Raw genomic sequence first — 24534 nt, forward strand, 5'->3', positions numbered from 1 at the left:
ATACATGTAACTGGAATTGAATATCAAGCAGTCTATCATACATGTAACTGGAATTGAATATCAAGCAGTCTATCATACATGTAACTGGAATTGAAGGAAAAGGAAAAAGCGAGGTGGGGGTAAGGTTTAAAACGTTTGAGGAAGTAGTGGCAGAAAATCTTTAAAATCTGTTACAAACGATCTACAGACCCAGGAAGCTCAGTGGACACCAAGAACAGTAATTGCAAAAACAAACACAGAGAAAACAAAATTTCTACACCAAGATCAATTATATCAAAGTCATGAAAACAAGTGGTAAAATAACCTAAAATGTCTCCAAGGAAATGACATGTATTACTTAGGGAAGACATTTACAAATGGCAGCAAACTGCTGGTTAACAGTTAAGCAAGGTATCAGATAACAGAGTAACAACTTTAAAGGATGGAACAAGGCCAGTTGCGGTAGCTCGTGCCTGTAATCCTAGCGCTCTGGGAGGCTTAAGTGGGTTGATCACTTGAGCTCCAGAGTTTGAGACAATCAGAGCCAGAGAGAGACCCCGTCTCTAAAAGTAGCCAGGTGTTGTGGCAGACACTTATATTCCCAGTACTCAGGAGGCTGGGGCAAGAGGATGGTTTGAGGCCAACAGTTTGAGGTTTCTATGAGCTATGACACCACAGCACTTTACCAAAGGCAACAAAGTGAGACTGTTGTAAATTAAAAAAAAAAAAAAAAGGAACAAAAAAAAAATTCCTAAACATGAAAAGAAAACTATTCGCCATTATTGATAACCTAGTACTTTCCAGAATATATAAAGAGCTGTTACATCTAACCAATGAAAAGACAACCAAATTTAAAAATGCACAAAGGACTTCAATATACATTTTTCCCCAAAAAAGAAATAAAAATGACCAAGAAGCACATGACAAGAACCTCAACATCATTAGTAAATAGGGAGATATAAATCAACATTTCAATACAATGTTATTTCACAGCCTCTAAGCTGGTTATAAATACAGAAGAAAAAGAACAAAAAATGGAAGCATTGACCTGGGTGTGGAAAAATGTAATGTTTATATATTATTGGCGGAAATGCAAATGGCCCAGCCAGTGTAAATAACAGTGGCATGGTTCTTCAGAAAACTAAATGTATATTACCATATGGCCCTATAATTCCATACAAACATGAGCTGAGATGATTTATTATCAGAAGACAAAAATCTACACAAAATGTTAAAGGTGTTTCTTCAGACAAAAGGAAAATGAAATCATACGTTAACTTGGCTCTCCACCCAAACAATGAACAAGTACAATCAATGTACTGTGGAGGTTTGATGTATATAAGAGGCAAGTGGCTGAAAACAATAGCAGAAGGAATGGAATTATTGTGTCTTCATGTTCTTATGCTGTACGTAGATGAATGTAGTAACCATTTCGTTAAATTGTATTATGATAAGTGAAATATGCCCATCATAAACCACAGAAAATCCAGTAAAAGAAGTATAATTAAAAGTATAAGCATAAAGTGAAATCAAAATAAATTGTTAATTAAAATAATCAATCATCTACAAAGACAGGTTGTATTTTCAATATCATTCTACTATAAAAGATACTGGGGCTCCTTGGAGACATGGATAGTTCCAGAACAGAGGTTAAAAAATAAATAAGCACAACGTATTCTGTAGTTTGCAAAAGTAAGGTAGTGCTCAAAACTTAAAATGGCAGAAGTATGTAAAAATGACAAATTGAACAAACGAAAGACCTAATAGCCAAACCTAGTGGAATTTGAGCAATGGGATCTATATGTAGCACTGGATTATAACTAGACAATAATATAAACACAAGTAAGTCCACACTGATATAAGTAAGTCTTGATTAAATAAATAGGGTTAAGAGACAAATCAACAAATTTTTTTTTGAAAATTATATACATTTGTACTTCTCAAAGAGAGGGAGCAGGACTTCCTGCCCAAGTGTAGTTTTTTTATTTTATTTTTTTTATTAAATGATAGCTGTGTAGATTATGAGAAATGCAAATCAAAACTACTTTGAAATATCACCTAACCCCAAGTATTGGTTTGTAAGTAACACAGTATGAAAAGGAGGGTCTGAGATCTTTGCAAATACTCCCTTACTTTGCCTGGATCAAGGGTAACATCATTAATGAAAAAATCATGTTGATGGCATGTAGCTTGGATGTGACATGTTCAGAATAGCGTGTTATCTCTGTTGTCCCTCCAAGAATCCATAACCACAGTCTGACCATGAGAAAAGCACCAGACAAACACAAATTCAGGGATACTTTACAAAACACCTAAGCAGAAACCCTCAAAGCTGTCGAGAACGATAAAAACAAAGTCTCAGAAATCCTCACAACCCAGAGACAACTAAGGAAATATGATATGTAAATGTAACGTGATATCTTAGACAGGACCCTGGAATAGGAAAAGAAAATTAGAAAGAAATGAGTGAAATCTAAATAAAATGTGGCTTTTAGTTCATAATAATATATCAAAATTAGTTCAGTAGTTTTGCCAAATATATAATAGTGATGTAAGATATTAAACAATATTAGAAATAATGCATGGTATAAAAGAGCTATCTATATTATTTTTGCAACTCTCAATAAATATAAAACTACTGAAAGCTTTATTTCAATTATGAACGGACAGAATCAAAACATTAGAAACAATTTTTTTAATAAGTGGATAACTTTTTTTTGAAAAATACAAACTACCAAATTTTATTCAAGAAGAAATGATAAACTAAATAGAATAATATCTATTCATATCTAATTAAATTCATAACTAGGACCCTTCGCCCAAAGAAAAATTTGAGTCTAGTGGCTTCATGGATGAATTCTACCAAATATTTATCTTAATCTAAAATATAATTACATATACATTACAAAAAGGGGAAAACACTTTTTAATTCATTTCATGAGGAAAATATTAATGTAATATCAAATCCAGACAAGGTGGCTAGGCCCAGTGATTCATACCTGTAATCTTAGCACTTTGGGAGGCCAATATGTGAGGATCACTCGAGGCTAGGATCAGTCTAGGCCAACAACATGGACAGAACCCTCTGTCTCTACAAAAAAATAGAAAAATCACCCAGGTGTACCTCTAGCCTAGCTACACAGTAGGCTGAGGCAGGTGGATTTCTGGAACCCAGGAGTTTGAGGTTGCAATGAGCTATGTTGATGACACTGCACTCAAGACCAGTCAACAGAATGAGATGCTATCTCAAAAAAAAAAAAACCAAAGTAATGAATAGAACATTAAAATAGAGACCAGTGTCCCTCATGAATATAGATGCAAAAATTCTTTACATAAATTTAGAAAAAAATACAGTAAAATATATATAAGAAATGTTTATGACCATGATAGGTTCATATGAAGAATTCAAGGTTGTGGGTGGCACCTGTGGCTCAAGGAGTAGGGTACTGACCCTATATGCTGGAGGTGGTGGGTTTCAAGCCCAGCCCCGCCCAAAACTGCAGAAAAAAAAAAAAAAGAATTAAAGGTTGTTTTGACTTTCAAGAAAATTACTATATGTAATCCACCATAGTTACAGACATAAAAATTATATAATAATATTATAACATACAGAAAGAGCATGTGCTATATTTCAATACCATTCACAATATAAGCTCTCAGTAAACTAGCAGTTGCAGGGAGCCTAAACCTGAAAAAGGACCTGCTTAGAGATTTGCACTGACGACAGATTCTATTATTCCTCTTAAGTTTAGACACAAGGCCGGGATGCCTTCTGCCATTATTTTCTGCCCTCTGTTGGCTTCAGGACCTACACGCTGCAGTGAGGCAAGAAAAAGAACTACTGCTCTAATACTTTATCTCTTCTTTTTCTTTTTTGATCATCTTTCATTTCTATGGAAGAAATAAGAAAAGACAGAGAAAGAGAGAGAAATGCAGAAACAGAGACAGAGGAAAGAAGGGAGCAAGGGAGGGAATGAAGAAGAAAAGAAAGGCAATTATATTGTTTCATCTGGCACTGCACTGCTAATTTTCCTTTTCTCTGAATCGTTTGTACTAAGAAACACCACCCAGGCCATTTGGAGACACCTAACTGTAGCTGTTTTCCAGGTATTTTTTCAAAGACATTTACTTTTCTTTGATGAATCCAAATGCCAGTTTGAACAATAATTTCATTTTTCACAGAAGCTGTAAGTGTATCTAGAAATCTCGGTTAATCTCTCCTTTGAATAAGGTTGTAGAGACACAAGGAGCAGCTCGGTTCATCGCTATTAAGTTTGGGTTCACCATCATTTAGCATCATGATGGAAAATGCCACACAGCCAGGCAATAAATATACCTCCTGTTGATCCTCACGCCATCTAGAGCCTTTTTAGAAATTCACTCGTTCAATGTTTCCCAAAGCTATTCATGAGCCATTAATGGCTCAAGGTTGTGACATCATTTAAAAAAATAAAGTAGCAAGAAATAGATTAGAAAAGATAATATCAGCATGAGTACTTCATGTATACAACTGCTAATAAATTTTCCTGGAAATTTTGGCGCAGATATATGTGCATTTATTTATATAGATAGGGGATTTGTATTACAAAACTTATTTTTGTTTCAATGAATAATAAAATGTTCAAAGTACACTACTAGTTGTTGGCTCATTGTTCCCTTAAAAAGAATATAGGATTTTTTAACCTACCAATAACTAAATGCTTATTTTTGTAATCAAAGTCAGAATTTGTATAATGAAAATGGCTTAAATTTCCATTGTGAAAGGGTTTTACTACGGCTCTCTCATTTTAATAGAAGGATTTATTGGATTTGTATATGAGTAGATGGGTTCTGCCTCCTGATCTGGAATGTATGTGTCCTGTGGTTTCATATCACATGATAAATACCACGACGTAGACCTCAGGAAACTTTACCTATTCTGAAGAGTTGAAACAAAGAATTTCATAGGAAAATTTTTCTCACCAGCCAAAAATAGTTATCACAAATGCAGGCACCAAAATCTATGTAAATTATTCCTGTAAGAACTAGGTTCTCATGTAAAACGAAATTTAGCTCTTCCTATTATATACAACAACTATTCTGCTAAATAATTTCCAAATATACCATCTAGCGGAATGTGTTTTTATGCCACTATTAACTGTGTTTTGGAAAGAGTTGAAATGGTAGAGAGGCTTTAAACATTTTCAGTTTTATTTTAACTATAAAAGCCAATAAAAGAGATCCCCATTTTGGAAAACATAAAACAAAATATGGTATGTGTAGTTCCCTTGGACTTTGTATAAGTTAGTTTAGGTTGAAATGCAAAATGGTAAGGCCTTTATCTGTGAAAAAGATTATATATATATATATATGTATAAATACACATACACATATATACACACACGCACATGCATACACATATATATGGGTATATATATATACATATATGTGTGAGGATTTATTCCTTCATGGGTACAGAATGTCTTTTTGGAGTGGTTTTGGAAATAATTTTTGAGGAATTGACAGTTTCCTATAGTGACTGCACCAATCTGTTTTTCCCCAGTAATGTACAAGGGTTTCAGTTACTCCACATTCTCATCAGTTCATGTCGCTTCTGTTATTATTATCATTATTATTATTGCCATCCGAAGGAGTGCAACGTGGTAGCTCCTCATCGTTTTGATGTACCTTTCCCTGACGACTAATGATATTGAGCATTTTTTCATGTGCTTATTGTCCATTTACCTACATTCATAGATGTCTTAACAAATAAGTAAGTGAGGTGAAGGTTATGTTAACCAGTTTGATGTAAGCATTCCAAATTGTATATAAAATAAGCACATTGTACCCCATAAATTCATGAATGTACATAGTTATGATTTCATAAAAGAAAAGAAAAAGAAGAAATAGACATCAAGTCCTTTGCCCATTATCAAGTGGGTTGTTTGTCATTTTAGTTTTGAGTTGTAAAAGTATTTTATTTCATCTGAATAGTAAACCATGTATGATTTGCAAAATATTGGCTCCCATTTTGTGGGTTGTCCTTTTGTTATTTTCCTCGTGGTCTTTGACATATGCATGTTTTTAATTTTGATGAACTTCGATGACTTTTTCCTTTATTTGACCACACTTTCGCTGTCACACTTAGGAAACCATTACCCAGATGCAAGGAGATTTTCTTTTAGGAGAAAGAATTTTCTTCTAAAAATTTTATAGTATTAGCTCTTAAATTTATGTTTTTGGTAAACTTTGAATTAATTTTCTCTGTTGAGAAAATTTTGTATATAAGGCCAGTGTACAATGCATGCTTTAGGTGTGAATATCCAGTAGGAGCAGCTATTCTTGCCTTATTGAATGGCCTTCGCACTCCTGTGAAAATTGATTGACCATATATGTGTTTTTATGGTAAAAACAAAATGGAAAAGAATTTGTCATAATATCCCTTATATTGAAACATCTGGAAACAAAGTTATAGAAAAAATAGCTAGGCTAATTAGCATTTAGAATAGATGCAAGCAATTCCATAATAACTCAGTAAACTCACAGACAAACACTGGCAAGCCTTCGTCCCTTTCCCTAAAAATTAAAGAAGAACACATTTTGAATAACTGCCTGAGAACACAGGCTTAGATGATATCGTGGCTTTGGATGGTAAAGGTTGAAGAAAGTGGAAACAATTAGAGAGAAAATTGCAACTTCGTTAATAACTAAAAATCAGCATTTACAGAGAAAGTCAGTTTTATTTTCACCTCCATGTAAAAGTTTGCTCCAGAAAACTTAGAAAACTGTCATGGAATAAAATATTGGTTTGACAAAGACATTAGAATTTGGGTCAGGCTGATAAATTATACTGGAAATGGCATAACTACAAAATGTTATGTCTCATATAGCTACATCAAACGACTATGTGCAGAAAATTATGCCCCGTCCACTTAAAACCGGATTTTTCCCTTGATTTTATTGAATAGGATTTACCATTAGTGTGGACACTGAGAGACCTTGATTTTCTTTTTCCATATCCTGCCACAATTTTCTTTGACACCTTGGAAAGTAATTTAAACTCAATAAAATGAAGATAATTGCACTTACCTCACAGAGATGTAGAGAGTGTTAATGAGATCATGTCTACAAAGTGATTCAAAGTCTTTCATTTGTAATATAAATAGCAAGCGTAACTATATTTTTCCAGATGTCTAATAATGATAACTATAAATATGATGAACTGAAAAGTTAAAAGGCTGCCAGTAAAAGTAAAATGTTTTCATTTTAATTGCTAGGCATTTAAATGTTCCCTCTTGTATGTTTGGATTATAGGAAATGCACAGGAATGTTAATTATGAGTTCCATTTTAATAAGGACGTGTCCCTCAAGTTTAAACTCAAGAGTACTTAACTTCTACCCAAATAGGGAAAAGCTGAACTACCACGTCTTTTTTTTTTTTTTTGCAATTATGTTTAATAAATCACTGTAGAAATTTAATAAAATAAATCACAGCATACATTTTAATGAAACCTATACATTATTTCTTCAAAATGTTTCTTAATATGAAATAGAAGATGGAGGCTTCAGTTCCAAATCCCATTACTCAATTGTCATACCTTCAGTGTGTCTTTATTCCTGAGCAGATAAAGCCAAATATTAATATCCTCTATTCAGTTCCTATCTTGTTAAATATTTCTCAGTGCAGAAATACTTGTAATCAGACCCAAACTATTTTTAAGTTCAGAGCCTACACTATAATCCTACTGCTGTCAACCATTTGTGAATTAAAGTACTTATCTTTGCAACTGAATTGCATTTTACATTAAATGAGCCAGAAAAAGCAATGTTGATTCTAACGGGAACAGGCACGATAATCTCCTGGCGAAGATGCTCTTCAAAGTACTGATTTTTGGCAGCCATGGCGGTTCACTGCCTACTGTACTTGGCCTTGAGATAGACATTGCAGACAGGGACTTTGAAATGAGACCAGACATTAGGACAAGATTCAATAATTACCATAGTAAAGGAGGTCACTCTCCACAGCAACCAGCAGGGTAATTGTATCCTAAAGGACAGCAGAATTTCTTGTCATGTCCCATGAGAGCAGTCTGAGTTGCACTGAGCTGCCTGGTTATTGCTGGACCATATCCAATGTGTGTGAGGATTCAATAGTCACAGTCCACACAAACACAAATGAGAAAAGTAGACTGAGAGAAACATTTCGGTAGCTTCTTAGAACAGGAAAACAGGTTTTATTTTGTTTTTAACCTCCTTCTGTAACTCATCAAAATTAATGAGATCATTTCTGTATATTACAGTTCAAACAAATGTATTCTTCGTTTACCCACTAGACAATGCTTAAATTACTGCTGTTTTTTACCAAAAATGACTCAGGAAATGTCCTTTTTCTCAAAGTCAGCAAATGTAAGGATTTCAAATTGATAAATGTTATTGATATGTAAATAAAAAATAAAGTTTGCCTACATGTACACACACACCACTACACACAACCCACTCCAAACCATCACCATGTCCCATTTTCATCTCCGTTACATTTACCAGAAGCTGTACAAATAAGGGTTTGGATCTGCTTCAGATGATGGAAGACAAGCAGGATGGGAGATGATAGAAAACCCTTATTAGGAATAGAATCTTTCTTCCAAAATACAGGATTAATCTTCTTGCCAGAATCCAAAAGGCAATAGTCAGGCATTCCTTATTAGGGAAGAATGTGTATCTATCATACTAGAAGGAAATTAAAACAAAGTAATATGTATCATTAACTAAATGTAACCTTTCCTTAAATATAAGGAAAAAGGAAAATTTTCTGCTTAGTTTCTGTAATTAATCATTCACGTAAATGCCACTGAAGTAAAAATCAATTACAGTAGCATTGAACGATTTAAAGTAAAATTTTAAAAATCCATTTATAATAGCATCAAAAAAGTATTATGCCCAGGAATAAATTTAACAAAGGAAGTGCAAAACTAATATGCTGAAAACTGCTAAATGTGTGGAAAGAGATCAAAGACTTAAATAGATGAAAAAACATTTTGTGCTCATACATTGGAAGACCATATTGCTAAGATGTCAATGCCCTCCATATAGATCTACAGATTCAATTAAATTTTTTACAGAAATTGACAGGTACATGCTAAAATTCATATGAAAATTCTATAATAGTCAAAATAGTCTTTAAAAAGACTAAAGGATTCACACTTCCTGAATATAAATTTTAGTATAAAGCTACAGTAATTAAATGCATGTGAAGTGGCTTCAGGTTTTATATCTATTCACGTATATAAGATGAACATGTCGAAAATCAATTGACACAATTGTATGAGTTTCTTTCTGGATTCTCAATTCTATATATTCCATTAAATAGAACTGATAATCCACAAATAAACCCATACAATTGTGTCAATTGATTTTTGACATGTTCATCAAAATAATTCAATGGGGAGAAATGGTCTTTTAAATGCTGGAATAACTGATATAAACATGCAAAAGGAGGAAGTTACAGTCTTAATTGATAGAGTATATAAGAATTAACTTGAAATGACTTAGGAAAAAAAAACACAAGGACTAAATTGTAAAAATCTTAGAAGAAAACAAGTAAAAATTTTTGTGACTAGATTTGGGAACAGTTTCTTCAATATAGCCTCTTAAGCAAAATAACAAAATTATAAACAGATATCTTGGACTTAATCAAAATTAAATTCTTGTTATTTCAAAAAACACTATTAATAAGAAAGTGAAAGTCCAACCCACCTAATGAGATAAAGGAATATAAGATAAAGGATAACATATATTACATATGTTTTATATATATATATACATATATATATACATATATATATTCCTCACCACTCAACAATAAAAAAGCAAATAACAAAATTTAAAAATGGGCAAAGACTTTACATAACATTTTTCCAAATAAGATGGGAACTAAAAATGGCCAAAAAACAAATAAAATAAATAAATAAAAATGGCCAAATAACATGAGAAATGATGTTCAGCATCATAAGTCATTAAAAAATACAAATCAAAACCTGCTCCCATCAGGATGGCAAAAATAAAAAAGGGGATAACAGGTATTGGGAGGGGAGGTAATTGAAATCTTCATACAAGGCTGGTGGAAACAAAATAATGCAGCTACTTTGGGCAACAGTCTGGCAGTTCTTCAAGAAGTTAAACAGAGTTGCCCAATGCATCAACATTTCTAATCCCATCCTATGCGCCTTGATTGAAAGAATATCCATTAAAGCAAAAAAGCAGAAAAAGTCAAAAGTCTGTCTACTAATAAAAGGAAAAATAAAATGGAATATTACTTAGTCATTAAAGGAGACTAAAGTCCTGATACGTGATACAACCTGGAGAAACTTTGAAGACATCACAGTAAAGGCCACAGAGCATATTATTCTATCATAGTAAATGTTCAACAGGCAAATTTGAAGAGCTAACAAAGGCAATTAGTAGTTGCCATGGGTTAGAGATGTGGGGAACACAGGAATAGGGTGGGGAGTTTCTTTTAGGGATGAGAAAAAATGTTCTGGAATTATAATGATTATGCAATCTTGTATTAAAACCTACAGATTACATATTAAATAGTGAATTTTATCATCTATAAATAATATTGCTATTAAAAAATAAATTGCTGGATAATAATATCAAATTACATGTCAATGAAGGAAGGGTATAGAAGGGCACACGTAATGATCATTCCACTCCAAAAGAAATCTAAATAATTTTCAGTTCTGTCCTTTATTCCCTCCCATTATTCCTATTCAAAAATTCTGGGCAATAAATGTTCTGAGAATTATGAAATTTTGATATGAAAAGTAGATATAAGACATAGTTTCTGGTATTAGAAACATACTTTCTTTGTGTGTTGGGGACTATGAAGTTGTCTCACCATTTGTGTCCTTTCTTATTCTAAATATCAGGGAGAGAGTCTCGTGACTTATACTCACAGTAAGGATCGCTTCTTCTAGTTATGAGATAAACAATGTCATCATCTTACGGGACCTATCAGCAGCATTTGCCCTGTTTTTGACTATCTTCCTCTTGATATACTTTCTTTAAATGGCTTTTTGGAACATTCTTGATTTTCCTCCTATAGGACTGGCCATTCCTTCCCAGACCCTATTGTGGTTCCTCTTTTTCTCTTGACTTCTAACCATTTGAGTTGTTCAAGGCTCAGTCCTTGGTCCACATGTCAATTGTAGCTATTTTTACTCTATCAGTTATCATGTACGTCTCATAGATTTAAATATTTCTATGTACGAATGGCCTTGAAAATAAATATAAACCCCCAGATCAGATCTATCCTCTAAACTTGAAGCTTCTATGTGCAACTTGACAATTCATGACAATATTTAAAAGAAAACTTAGGCTCAATGTGTTCAAAACTAAACCAATTCCTTTTCCCAAACACCTCAAAGAGAAAAATAAAAATATAAAAAATGACCAAACAAAGAAACAAAACAAAACAAAACAAAACAAAAACCCTATGTTACTCACAGGATTTTTCCAGGTCTTTTTTTTTTTTTACAGTTTTTATTTATTTATTTATTTATTTACCGCAGGTTTTGACCAGGGCCGGGTTTGAACCTGCCACCTCCAATAGGTCTTTTTAGGACAACTTTATCACTCTAGTCTCTCCAGACAAAGCATTTGGAGTCCTGTTTAAAGCTTCTCATTCTCTCATATTTCATACCTAATCTATGAGTGTTGGCTCTACCTTTAAAATATATTCAAAGTAAGCTGATGAATATATATGTACAAACATTTTTAAGAAAATATTAGCAAACAAAATTCAATAGTACATTAACAAAAATGAAGAAAAACTACCATATGATCAGTAGATGCAGAAAAAAGAATGATAGAATTTGACATCACGATGAAAGCTTAGAACAAATTAAGTATAGAAAAAGTATAGCTCACAAAATAAAAGTCATATATATATACATGTATATATATGACTTTATATGACATGTATTATGTATGTATATATGTATATATAATTTTAATATAATTGTAACATATTGTATATAAAATAGTTATATATATATATATTTTTTTACATTGAACTGGCAAAAGCTGAAATCATTTTCTCTAAAATCTAAAACAAGAGAAAGATGCCCACTTTCACTTCGAGTCAACAGAGCAGCAGAACTAGCCAGAGCAATTAGGGAAGAGAAAGAAAAACAAAGCATTAAAATTAGAAGAATATTAAGTTGTCTGTTTGTGAATGGCATGATCTTATATGCAGAAAACCCTAAACAGTCCATGAAAAATGCTGTTAGGTTTAATGATAATGAATGAATTTGGTAAATTAGCAGTGATAAGAAGTTGGAAGGCTTTAAGATGGGACTGGAAAAGGGCAGGAGAAGGGGAAGAGGCTCCTTCAGGGAGACCCCTTAAAAAACCATTGATCACTGACTGTTGCTAGGCAGGATATGTCCAGGGGAGGGACTTCCCCTAGGGGATTGGGTGAGGAAAACTCCGCCAGTGTGAATAGAGAGCCAGTCAACAGAGGCCAGTCAGTTAAGGTTTAAAAGTACCAATCAATGTCAGCCACCTCAGTCTGAAGGATTCAATCACATTTGCCAGCAAGGTTTGGGTTGGCAGAGAAATCATAAAAGCCCCAAACCACCAAGCTACAGCAGCAATCCTTACGGGACCCCTACCATTATACTGGAAGCTTTCCTATGGATCCTCTATTTCCTATCTACCCTCAATAAACTATTCCTCTACTGCTTCTGTTTGCCTGTGGTCTGTGAATTTATCATTGATTCCTGAGACCAAGACCAAGATCCCAATGAGGAGAAGAGAAATTCCAGATCAGCAAGATATAAAATTAACATGCAAATATCAGCAGCACTTCTATACACCAACAGGGAACTCTCTGAAAAATATAACCCAGGAAACAATACCACTTACAATAGCCACAAAAATATAAAATAATGACAAACAAATTTAACCAATGAGGTAAAAGATTGCCATACTGAAACGTATAAAACATAAATAAAAGAAATTGAAGATATAAATAAGTGGAAAAATATCCTTGTATTCATGGACAGGAAGAATAAATACTGAAATGTCATACTATATAAATTGTTCTGCATATTTAATGGAATCTGCATCAAACTACCAAAGGCTCTTTTTACAAAAATGAAAAAAAATTAAAATTTTGTGGAAACACAAAAGATTTCAAATAGCCAAAGCACTCTTGAGCAAAAAGAACATTGTTGCAAACATCACACTATCTCAATTAAAAATATACTACAAAGCTATAGTATCCAAACCCAGCATGGTACTGGCATAAAAACATAATGCATAGGCTAATAGAACAGAATACATTGCCCAGAAATAAATTCATGCAGTTGCAGCCAACTGATTTTCATCAACAGTGGCAAGAGTACTCAATGAGGAAGATAGTCTTTTCTATACCTGGATTGGAAAACTGGATATCTACATTCAGGAGAATGATATTGTGATCTTATCTTCCACAATATATAAAAATAAACTCAAAATGAATGAAAGACTTAAATTTAGGAGCTGAAACTATGAAACTATTAAAAGACAACATGGAGGAAATGTCCGTGACATTGGTCTAGACCATGATCTTTTGGTTATGGCCTCAAAGGCACAGACAGCAAAAACAAAAATATATAAATTGGGTTAATTTAAACTAAAACAAGTTTCTGAACAGTGAAATAAAACGTTCAACAGAATCTAGATACAACCTATAGAATGACAAAAATATTTGCAAATTATATGTCTGATAAGGGACTTAAATACAAAATATATGAAGAATTCAATAGCAAGAAAATAACCCAGTTAAAAAAATAGGCAAAAGTACAGAAAATATATTTTCCATTAAAAGACATACAAATGGAGTGGCACCTGTGGCTCAAAGGAGTAGGGTGCCAGTCTCATATACCAGAGGTGGCAGGTTCAAACTCGGCCCCGGCCAAAAATTGCAAAAGAAAAAAAAAAGACATACAAATGGTCAACGGGGAAATGAAAAAATGCTCAATATCACTAATCATCAGAGAGACAATTTAAAACCATGAGATAGCACCTTACTTTAGGTAGAATGATGATTATCAGAAAGGTACAAGACAAGTGTTGGTGAGTATATAAAGAAAAGCACATACTCAGATACTGTCACTGGGAGTGTAAATTAGCACAGCTATCATGAAGAGCAGTAAGGAAGCTCCTCAAAAAAGAAAAATAGCACTACCACATGATCCAGCAATCTTACACTAGGTATACAAAGTCTGCCAATTAAGTTCACAAACCGGTCCTAGAAGAAGGGCTACATCAGTCACTCCTGAACATCAGTAAAGTCACTTTTGAAGTACTCCCTTTGGTTATCTGGTGATTATAGTGATATTCAACAATGAAGTATGTGACACTTTCTCTAGGATCAGTTTGTGAATTGTCCAACCTTCACATGACAAGAGCTTTGATGGCCATTCCAGAGGAAGAGTTGCAGAATGGCTTTGAAGGGTCAAAGCACTATGATGTCAGTGCATAGCTTCCCAAGCCGGGTACCTGCAAGGCCACCACAGTGATGTACAGCAAGGAGGCTGTAGCACGTTTTCTAGGATGAATTTACCAACTTAATTGTCAGACCTCGTATATTCAAAGGAAATGAAATCAGTATATCAAGAGATATCCTGTGTTTATTGCAGCACGAATCACTGGATCCACAATACAGAATCTATTTAGATGTCCATCAACATTTGACTGGATTAAGAAAATGTGGCATATACACACTATGAAATACTATTTATCTAACAAAAAGAACAAATTCTGTCATTTTTTCCCACTTGGATGAACCTGAACATTATGTTAAGTGAAATAAGCCAGGCACAGAAAGACATGACTTCACTTCCATGTTGAGTCTAAAAAAGTTGACCTCACTAAAGTAGAGAATACAATTATAGTTACTGGAGGCTGAAGTATTTAGGGGGTGTGGTGAGGTGGATGTTGGTCAAAGAATAGACAAAAAAAATTCCTTTTTAAAGAAAAGGAATAATTTCAAAAGATCTATTTTACAGCACGGTGACCATAGTCAATGACAACATGTTTTCTCAAAAAATGCAAAGAGAGTTGATATTACATGTTTCACAACAAAAATAATGGAGTGAGGTAATTTATTTGTAAATTATGTACATTTAACCATTCAACAATGTTTATATACCATCAGCCCTCCATGAGATCCACATCTATGGATTCAACCAACCAGGGATCAAAAATATTCTGGGGTGGGGGGAAGAATGGCTGTGTCTACACTGAACACGTGCAGACTTTTTTTCCTTGTAATTATTTCCTGAGCAATACAGCATAATAACTATTTACAGACCCTTTACATTGTGTTAGTTATAAGTAATCGAGAAGTTATTTAAATTATACAGAAAGGCTTGCATAGGCTATATGCAAATACTGTACCATTTTATATAAAGGTCTTGAAAATGCATGGATTTTTGTATTGGGGGGATTCTGGAACAAATCTCTCAAGGATACCAAGGGATAATAGTATATTTCAAAGTGTGATGCATGTACATAATAGATACATACAATTTCTCCTGTCAATTTAAAAAACAAATTAAAGATTTCAGAGAAGAAATAAGGGGATAATAAAAGAAAAGGAATATTGAATTGTACAGTGCTCAAAAGTGGTTTATGTAAATTCTTCACATCATGAGACATTTAAAATTATAAGAAGAGAATATAGTTTCCAAAGCAGCCTGATCAAAAGAAATTTTATGCTAATATATATGTATTATATATATTATAATATCAATATATTCAATAATATTCTAAAATTTCACAGCTCATATATAAAGAAAATCGACAGTTTTCCCAAGATGTAGTTTTTGACTGCATCTCAAAAGTGTAAATGACATTTTCAATAACATATTATGATGCTGAAATATTCTTTCCTAAAATATAAACCATTAAAGAAAATTAATTTATATCACTAGAGGAAAGATTGAATTGACTTTCTATTTTGATACCAGAATTTTTTTAACAGCTTTATTGAGATAGAATACACCTATCCTATAATTCGTCCATTTAAAATGTGCAATCCAGTGGCTGTTACTCTGTTCACAGTGATATGCAACCGTCTTTACTATCAATTTCATCATCAGTAAAGGAACTCTATAACCATTAGTACTCACCCACATTTCTCTCTCCCTCTGACCCAAAAGAAAGAACAATTTGTGAACAATTCTAAGGTTTAGTCTGAGCAAATGGATGGATGAGGTTGTCATCAATTAGTGTGGGAAAGGCTGCAGAAAACCCACATTTTTCATGCAGGAGAGGATGGTTCCGTAGTTCAGCTTTTTGCCATTTTAATCTGAAATGCCAGTGACAAATGTGAGTGATGAAGGCAAGTAGGCAGTTGTATGTACAAGTCTGGAGACCAGAGAAAAAGTCCAGGCTGAACAAATACACCCGAGAGTCTTAGTGGAGAGAAAGTATGAAATTATGTATCTGCCAATGATTACCAAGGCAATAAACTGAGAGAATGAAGAGAGTGGATCAAGAGAGCAATCAAGGGCATTAAACCCTTTGTAGAAGCAGGAAGGACCATCCACGGTGTCTAAGAGGTAGTAGTGAGGCAGGAGAAAAGGTAGAAGATTATGGTGCCCAGGAAACCAACTGGAGGGGGAGTGTGTTCTGTAGGGGCCTAATGCCTGATTATGGGATTTAATGAGGTTATTAGTGACCCTTGGAAAGAACATTTTTTCAGGAGGCTAATAGAGACAAAATTTGCCAGTTTCAGCACAGGCAGAGAGGGGAGAAATCTATAGTAATGAATATAAACAAGACTCCTGAAGAGACTCTTGAAGGAGGCTTTTTGTTTGTTGTTGTTTTTGGTTTTTTCCACTCTAGGGAAAGACCATAAAAGGGAACTAGCAAGAGAAGAAAATAGCACAGAGAGAAGATGACGTGTGTGCTCCTGACAGAGATGGGGTAGAGAGAAACATGAATGACACAAAGAACAGCAGAGATCATTATTGGCACAATATCCTATTTGGGGCAAAGGGGAATGAAATCTCATGTGCAAGCTGATAAACCTCTGATAAGAGAAGGAATTCATTTATGATGACGGGAGAGGAGAAAGGTTGCTGGGGGCTGTGCCTATGGCTAGGCAGTCCGGAGAAATGATAGAAGCTCATAAGATGTCTTCTAATCACTGTTATTTTCTTCCATAACATAGGATCGAAAGTAATAGCCCAAACAAAGAGAAAGGGGTGAAGGCTATGGGGGTTTTAGGAGAGAGAAATGATGTCCAATAATCTTTCAGAAGAGCAGAAGTGAATGGCAGGGAGATTGTAATAAGAATACTGGGAAGCTTTAAAATACCAATTCACATAGATTTATAAAAATGCTATAATGTGACTTTTGAATCACAAAACAGTATCTTTTATACTTTATACACTGAAATTATTTATTCTGAATAAAATACTTAATGAATACTTAATGTATTCTCAGAACACAGAATAAAATGACCACAGGTAAATATGGTCATTATCTTTAGGGAGCTTTCAAAACCACTTCCTCTGGGGTAGTCCCCATGGGAAGTTAAATAATTATTGCCATTGTTTCACTGTTGATGAAAATGGGTTTTGATTCATCCTTTAGATGTTCATTCAGAACATAAAAATACAACCATGTAACGAAATTTAATTTTAGATATGTTTCATTTTAAAGAAAAATTATACTCATGTTATTTCAAACAAAATTAACTATCTATTGCTAATTTCCTACATGTTCTTTGGATAAGAGAGAAGAGAATAAGGACAATGTCTTCAACATCATTAAATCTTTAAGTCCTGGTACATGATGGGATCTCAAAATTATTTATTGGGGCCATAAATTAATGAAATGCCCATAGTGAATTAGAATATAGCCTTGAAGAAATACTTGAGGAGAGTAAAGAATTCTCCATCTTTTCCCATTCTATATCCTACACTGCTTTATCAGAGTGGAGACTTAATAAAATTTGGATAAATTTGATTAAACTTTTCAAAACATTTTGACTATATTATATATATAGCTTTAGAATATCATGGGAATACAATGTAATGGAACTCACAGAGAGTGTTACTAGATATTGTTTTAAAAGATTAAGAAAAGTTTTTAGCTCATTGAGTTGCAGGCTTCAGCAAATAAAGAAAATGTCATTAATTATTAATGAAATGCTTTTCACTTATTAATCTGTGAATTGCATGCATAGCAATGAATCATTTGTTAATAACAAAATGCGAATACAAAAGATAAAACACCCAACCATCAAGTTTGCTGAGCAATGTAAAGTTCTCATGAATTCTGGGAGTAATTTTTTTTTGAAAATGAATTGATTATTGTTGAAGATGGAGAACAATTGGACACGGATGAAGAAGTTAGGACATTGACACATGATCCTCTATAAATACTGCATCTACTCTGTGCATCATTCAATAAATATTTGTTAAAAATGCAGTTAAAGAATCTGTTATCAGTGATCTACAGAATATATTGTGAGAAACATGATAAATTAAATGATTGATTGTTCATGTTTTAATGGCTCACACACCTACTGATACTGAAAAAATGATTTATTTCTTTAGGCTCATTAATTATGAATTTAGGGACTGTGGAAAAACACCTTGGAAGTTAATCATCCTCAATAATAAATCTCTCTTCTTTGATTACATGTGTGATATGTATTATGTATAATATATATATTGCTCTCAAAAGTCTAAAATAGATTGTAAAAGTACATTAATATACTAGAGATTCACTCTGTATCCAAGGCTAGAATTGATTGTTCTTGCTATTTCCTATCCAAATTATTTTAAGCCATCTTGCCTCAAACAGGTTATTGAAGTTTTTGCAATGGGATCAAATGACAACATCAAGATTGATGTACATGCCAATAACGATATTGACGCTCAATTTAAATTTGAATTGCTTTCCATTATCAGATTTTCCAAAATAAAATTATGTCCAAAGTCTAGGAAAATTAAATGAAAATATGTAATTTTCAAGTCAATCTTAAAAAGAAAATAGTAAATCATAATCCCTGGCAATCATTACTTATGTTGTAACTTTGTTTTCCAGAATAAACATTTTTGGTTCCTTTAAAAGGAGCAAAAACAAAGGAAAAGAGAAGAGGTTAGATGAGAGACTAAGGATGGCAGAAGAAAAAGAGTAGAAGAAAGAAAAGAGAAAAAACAGAAGGAAGGAGAATACGGAGAGATAGAGGAGGAGAATGATAAGAGAAAGAAAACAAAGAACACGTCACCATGTTCTCATTCTCCAGAAGAGGAGGGTAATCACACTTATTGAGGACACAGCATCAAAAGTTGCCCATACTCTGGCCCTAACAAAGTACCAGCATGGGGAATGATGGGCCATTCTCTTCTGGGTCCTACTTTTCTCCAGAGCATACAAGTGCCTAATTTATCTATTAAGTTTTCCTTCTCCAATCTCTGGCAAAATCTTTTCTACTGAAGCTGTCCTGTCTTTATCCTGACAACAGTAATCCTACTGGCAAAACACATTGACTCAGAATCTGGACAACGCTAGTTATCTGCTCTCCAAATAGTGCTTGTGCTTGACCTCATTCAGTCATATTTGGGTCTCTTCCGTTGCCTAATATTCTTAAACATCTATCAACCTAATTCTGTCTGTTCTTCCAGCTTCAGTGTTGCCCTCACACTATTTATTTGAATCTTCATGTCAAAATGTGGTCATTGCTTACATTGTTGGGAAAACAGTGATGACTAATGAACATTTACATTTTTCTTTACAATGTGTGTCTCAGACGCTACCTGAATCGTCCACAGTAGGAAATGTGTTTCCTTTTGTTTCTGATTCTGTGAAAATATTTCTGCTTTGTTTTCCTTTGTAGGGTAATCCCAGCTAAGAGTTATTCTTCTCCCAACCCCAAATCTAGCCTTGATCTTGATTCTAGTTATTGAGATGGGCCTGTCTTCCTCCTAGTTCATGTCATTCATATCACTCATCCCTTATCTTGCCTTAGACTTCTTCTTCCATAAAATTTCCAGAGAATAACTCCTAAGAGAATCTGTGTCTTACATATAACAATCAACTTACCTTCAAACTCACTCGACAATAATTTGAGCATTTTATACTGGTCCTCCTAGTCTTCTCCTATGGCAATTGTCCAAATAATATATAACCTACTATTATAATTATCACAATATTCAAGAAAGCAGCTTTTCATTAGCTCTTTGTATGTACTCTGTTGCATTAAGATGACTTTTTAAAATAATTTCCCAATTCTTAGTTCCAAGCAGGACAATTATTTCAGTCTGATTTCTGTCATCTTTATTATATTCTTCAGTTTGGTTTTTTTAAGCCCTGATCACATTTTTCTGGGCTTGTTATCAATTAAAATATTTCAGTCATGTCCAGCCCAAACCTTAAAAAGTAGTTAAATCTTGGCATATTGTTTCCTAAGTACATCATTTAGCCCTTTCATATGAATCATGGCCTTTGATATATATAGTATATATACCAGTGTTTGTGTATTCTCTTTTAAGGTATTCCTCCAAATCATCCTTAAGCATTTTCAAAAATATACTTTTTGTAAAACACTATATCAGATTCACCTAAATATTTCTTCTATTTCTCTACTACTTTGTGACACTATTCTTAAGCCCAGCTCATTTCCAAGATTAAATAGCCCCGGGAGTAAGCTTTCTTGAATAATAATTGAAGAAGTGGGTTAAGTATTTGTGATCAGCTACCCTCTACCTATATCCAAGTGAAAGTTATACATACAAACCTAGTATAGGTTTCCAATTTCATTTTATTTAATTAATAAAGTTTATCAAATCACTGTGGCTAGATCTGCTATTTGGATTTATATGTATTCACAAGCATAATTATCAACTGAGAAGGAATATAATTGCCAGGGTATATAATCTTAAGAGTTAATACAAAAATCAAAAACACAAATAGGATAACCTCCTCATTGATTCATTGATCTTGCCTCATTTCTCATGGAAGATAATAAGTAAACCCTTATTATCTAAAATAAACCTCTCAACGGCCTACAAACCTGGCTGAGAAATAAAAGTTACTAAGTACATAGAAGTTTTTCTAAACTAGCTATTAACAAGTATTAAAAAAAAACATGCTGATATGGTACCATGTGCCCTGGCTTCTTTAAAATGTCTCCATGAGTAACTACAGACATCACAACTCTTTTCTCAAAAATGACTGCTCAGTAAATCAAATGCAAGGATATGAAGATAAGCTTCTAAAACTACAAGCATCACCATGGAAGGGAATGGATTTATCCCTGTAAACCTTGTGACACTGAGTAGAGAAATTGGGTAGCGCTTATATGCGCAAGACCCTCTTTCCAAATCTGCAAACAAGTTAAGCTCTCCTGCCCCTCATGGGGGGTGAGTTTAAGTGGGGCAGGTGCATGAGCAGGAGTATTATGCTAGTGATGCCTTTGTTGTACATATGAAAATAATAGGATGGGCCAGGAACAGGGTGGGGAAACGTTCTGCTTCTCAAATTTGTTAACATGTTTAGTAATATTCTTACAGTCATGGTTAACATTTAACTGTTATCAGTGAAAAATAAACTGATTCATGGTATGTACTTGGAAGCAATGCATATACGACTCTTCATTTTGTTCCTTCTAACATTCTGAGAATCGGATAAGGTTACCACACATGTTTTAAAGATAAGAAAGCTAAGTTTTACAGAGAGATAAGTCCATGAACACTCATTAAATCAATGGCTAAGTAGAAATATAGATCCAGGTTTATCTCTCCTAAATCTATACCCCTGATCATTTCATTAGACTTTATAGAACATGCTAGCATACAAATTAGTAAAGCTTTTATTAGTAGGACCCTGGTAACCTATTTGATACAACCCTCCGTCACTGATATAAGTAGTTTTGAGGAGGAAAATAAGTCTGAGACTCAAGCTGTATAGATGCTCATGTAGGCCAGCAAGTATGCTGACAGGTCTGAAGCCTCAGCAAACATGGTAGTCAAGGCCATCTTCCTCCTAGGCAATGTTCCTTTCTGTCTTTCACACTGTGTGGCTATGTTATGATAGTTCTGGCAGTGAGGGGAAAAAATTTTATAAGAGATTAGAGACCTAATGAACATTTGCCAAATATTTGTATCAAACTTTTAGGTTGCAATAATTAATTTGAAATTAAAAAAATCAAAAATATTAATTCCTGCCAATAATTATGTTAATAATATCTTTGTTAGATCATTGCTTAAATATTAATTCAGAACTAGTAATTAATAAACAATTGAACAACCACATTGTATTTATTTATTTAATTTTTAAAGATCCAAGTTAGAGTAACTGCATTTGTCAAGCAAAGCCCCGCTTATAAATGTGTTCCTCCCCCAAGAAGTATGTCAAACACTGTGAATCAATCAAATTTTAAAGAAATGAAGGAAATTTGCATCAAAATACAAAAGATACTAAAGATTTGAGGAAAATGATAAGTAGGATGTTATGAGTGCAAAGACCACTAAAAATAATAATATCATAACTTTGAGGAATTTTTATCCTTAGAAAATCCCATCACCAACCTGGATGTTTCACTTTCCAAGAGTTGCCATTTTACTCACATATGATTTCCTAGCACAGCATTCAATCCATGGGTGAAGAGAGAGAGATGGGGCAATAGCCAAGGTGGGCTGATTCTTTGGACAGAGACAGAGGGCAAAGGAGCAATGAAAATCCTGGATGTCCTTTTTCAGAGCATCACAGTCCTCCTGCTTTACCCAGGAAAACATATTCCCTTATTTTCTCCATGGACGTCTGAACCCTCAGTTAGTACTGAAATCTTTATATACTATGCTTTTTTCTTTTGTATAACATACCCTAGGAGAAAGTTTAATTTATTAATTGGCCACAACGCTCTTGTGTTTGGAGCTAAAATAAAGTAAAACAAGTATTACTTGATCACAAGTACTCTGATGCCTGCAGTGGATCTGATAACTGAGAAGGTTAAAGGACACGGAGCCCAAAGGACGTGGATACACTGGACAAAGGGATGATGCAATGAGGATGGGAGATTCCATCACACTGCTCAAGACAGTGCACAATTAAAAACCTAAGAATTGTTTATATTTTTGAATTTTCCATTTAATGTTTCGGACCATGGTTGATCCTCAGGGAAAAGAAAACAGTGGAAAAAGGGACCCACTCTATTTGCTAACAGCACAGCTCTTTCATGGACTGACATCCAGTGCCCTAGAGAAAAGCACTTTGAACTTTTAGTTTTTAAAAACAGATGTTACATAAAAGATAATAGGATGAGACTTTTTTTCTTGTCCAGTCAAATACTTTGCATCAGAAAAAGGAAGGGGAAAATATCCTATCCTAAGCTTTTTCTATAATTATCTAAAATTATCTAGATTAAACTTGAATATATCTACTGTACCTCATTAAGCACACTGTTCCACTGCCTGCCCTTTCTATCTAAAAATGTTCTCTCATTTTCAAATTGAATTTCTCCCCCATTAACTTACTGCTTAGGTATATTTTAATGGCTTTCCTTTCAACGTGAGCCCACTTGTTTTTGGCTGGAAAATTATCTCATTTCATCGTATAAAGCCCAGCTTCATTTCTAATTTTCAGTAATTGTGTCCATTTCTAGGTGAAAATGTATGCCCAAAGAAAAGATCCCGTAAAACCGGCCCATCATTTTCAATGCTGTCTATCCCAGACACTGGGTGTTAATTTTCCTTACAATAACGCGTGTCTGTTCTCTCTCTCCAACGTAGTTATCACTCCGACAGTGAAGCATCTGCACCTTGGTATGTGAGGTCACCTAGTGATAGGAAGCTGACAGCATCATCCAGAATTGAGCAGTATAGGCATAGTAGCTTCTGGAAACCCATCATCCATTTGCCTTCAGAGAAAAAGCCCAAGAATAACCGCAATCCTGTTCTTACACTAAGTAGCAATTCACACACTAAAAGCTTTCCCATATAGAAACTCTGGGGAAAAAAGACATTTTATTTTCATCCTAAACATACATTTCCATGTATCCCTCTGCAGACTTTCTCTTACACACACACACACATGCTCATTCATTCATATACAGATATACTCTGAAAAAAATGATTTATATGATAGACTCCACGCACACAAACACATACACACACAGAGTCTTTTGAAATTTGTCTGGAAGATGATCTGCTAATACTTTTCAATCTTTGGCGTGTGTCTGTTTGACAATTCAACAGGTAGAATTGGTAGACAACATTCTCAGTAGAGGAATAAATGTATGGAAAGGCACAGAAATAAATGTATGAAAAGGATTTTGATATTTTTCCAAACTTGGGAAGGTAAGTATAGCTGGGACAGGATAAAAAAAATAAAATGAGATTATGGCTGTAACTTGTCACAAAATTGAGAAGAACCTTATGCGTCAAGACTGAGCCCCTGGACACAGGATCCAAATACAGAGTGTAGGAATCGAACATCTGAGATTAATGCAAATCATACACAAAGGCCATAAAATCATTTCAAGTACAATAAAACTTAACCATTGCTACA

Source organism: Otolemur garnettii, unplaced genomic scaffold, assembly GCF_000181295.1.
Source record: "Otolemur garnettii isolate 467f Iridium unplaced genomic scaffold, OtoGar3 scaffold00022, whole genome shotgun sequence".
NCBI lineage: Eukaryota > Metazoa > Chordata > Mammalia > Primates > Galagidae > Otolemur > Otolemur garnettii.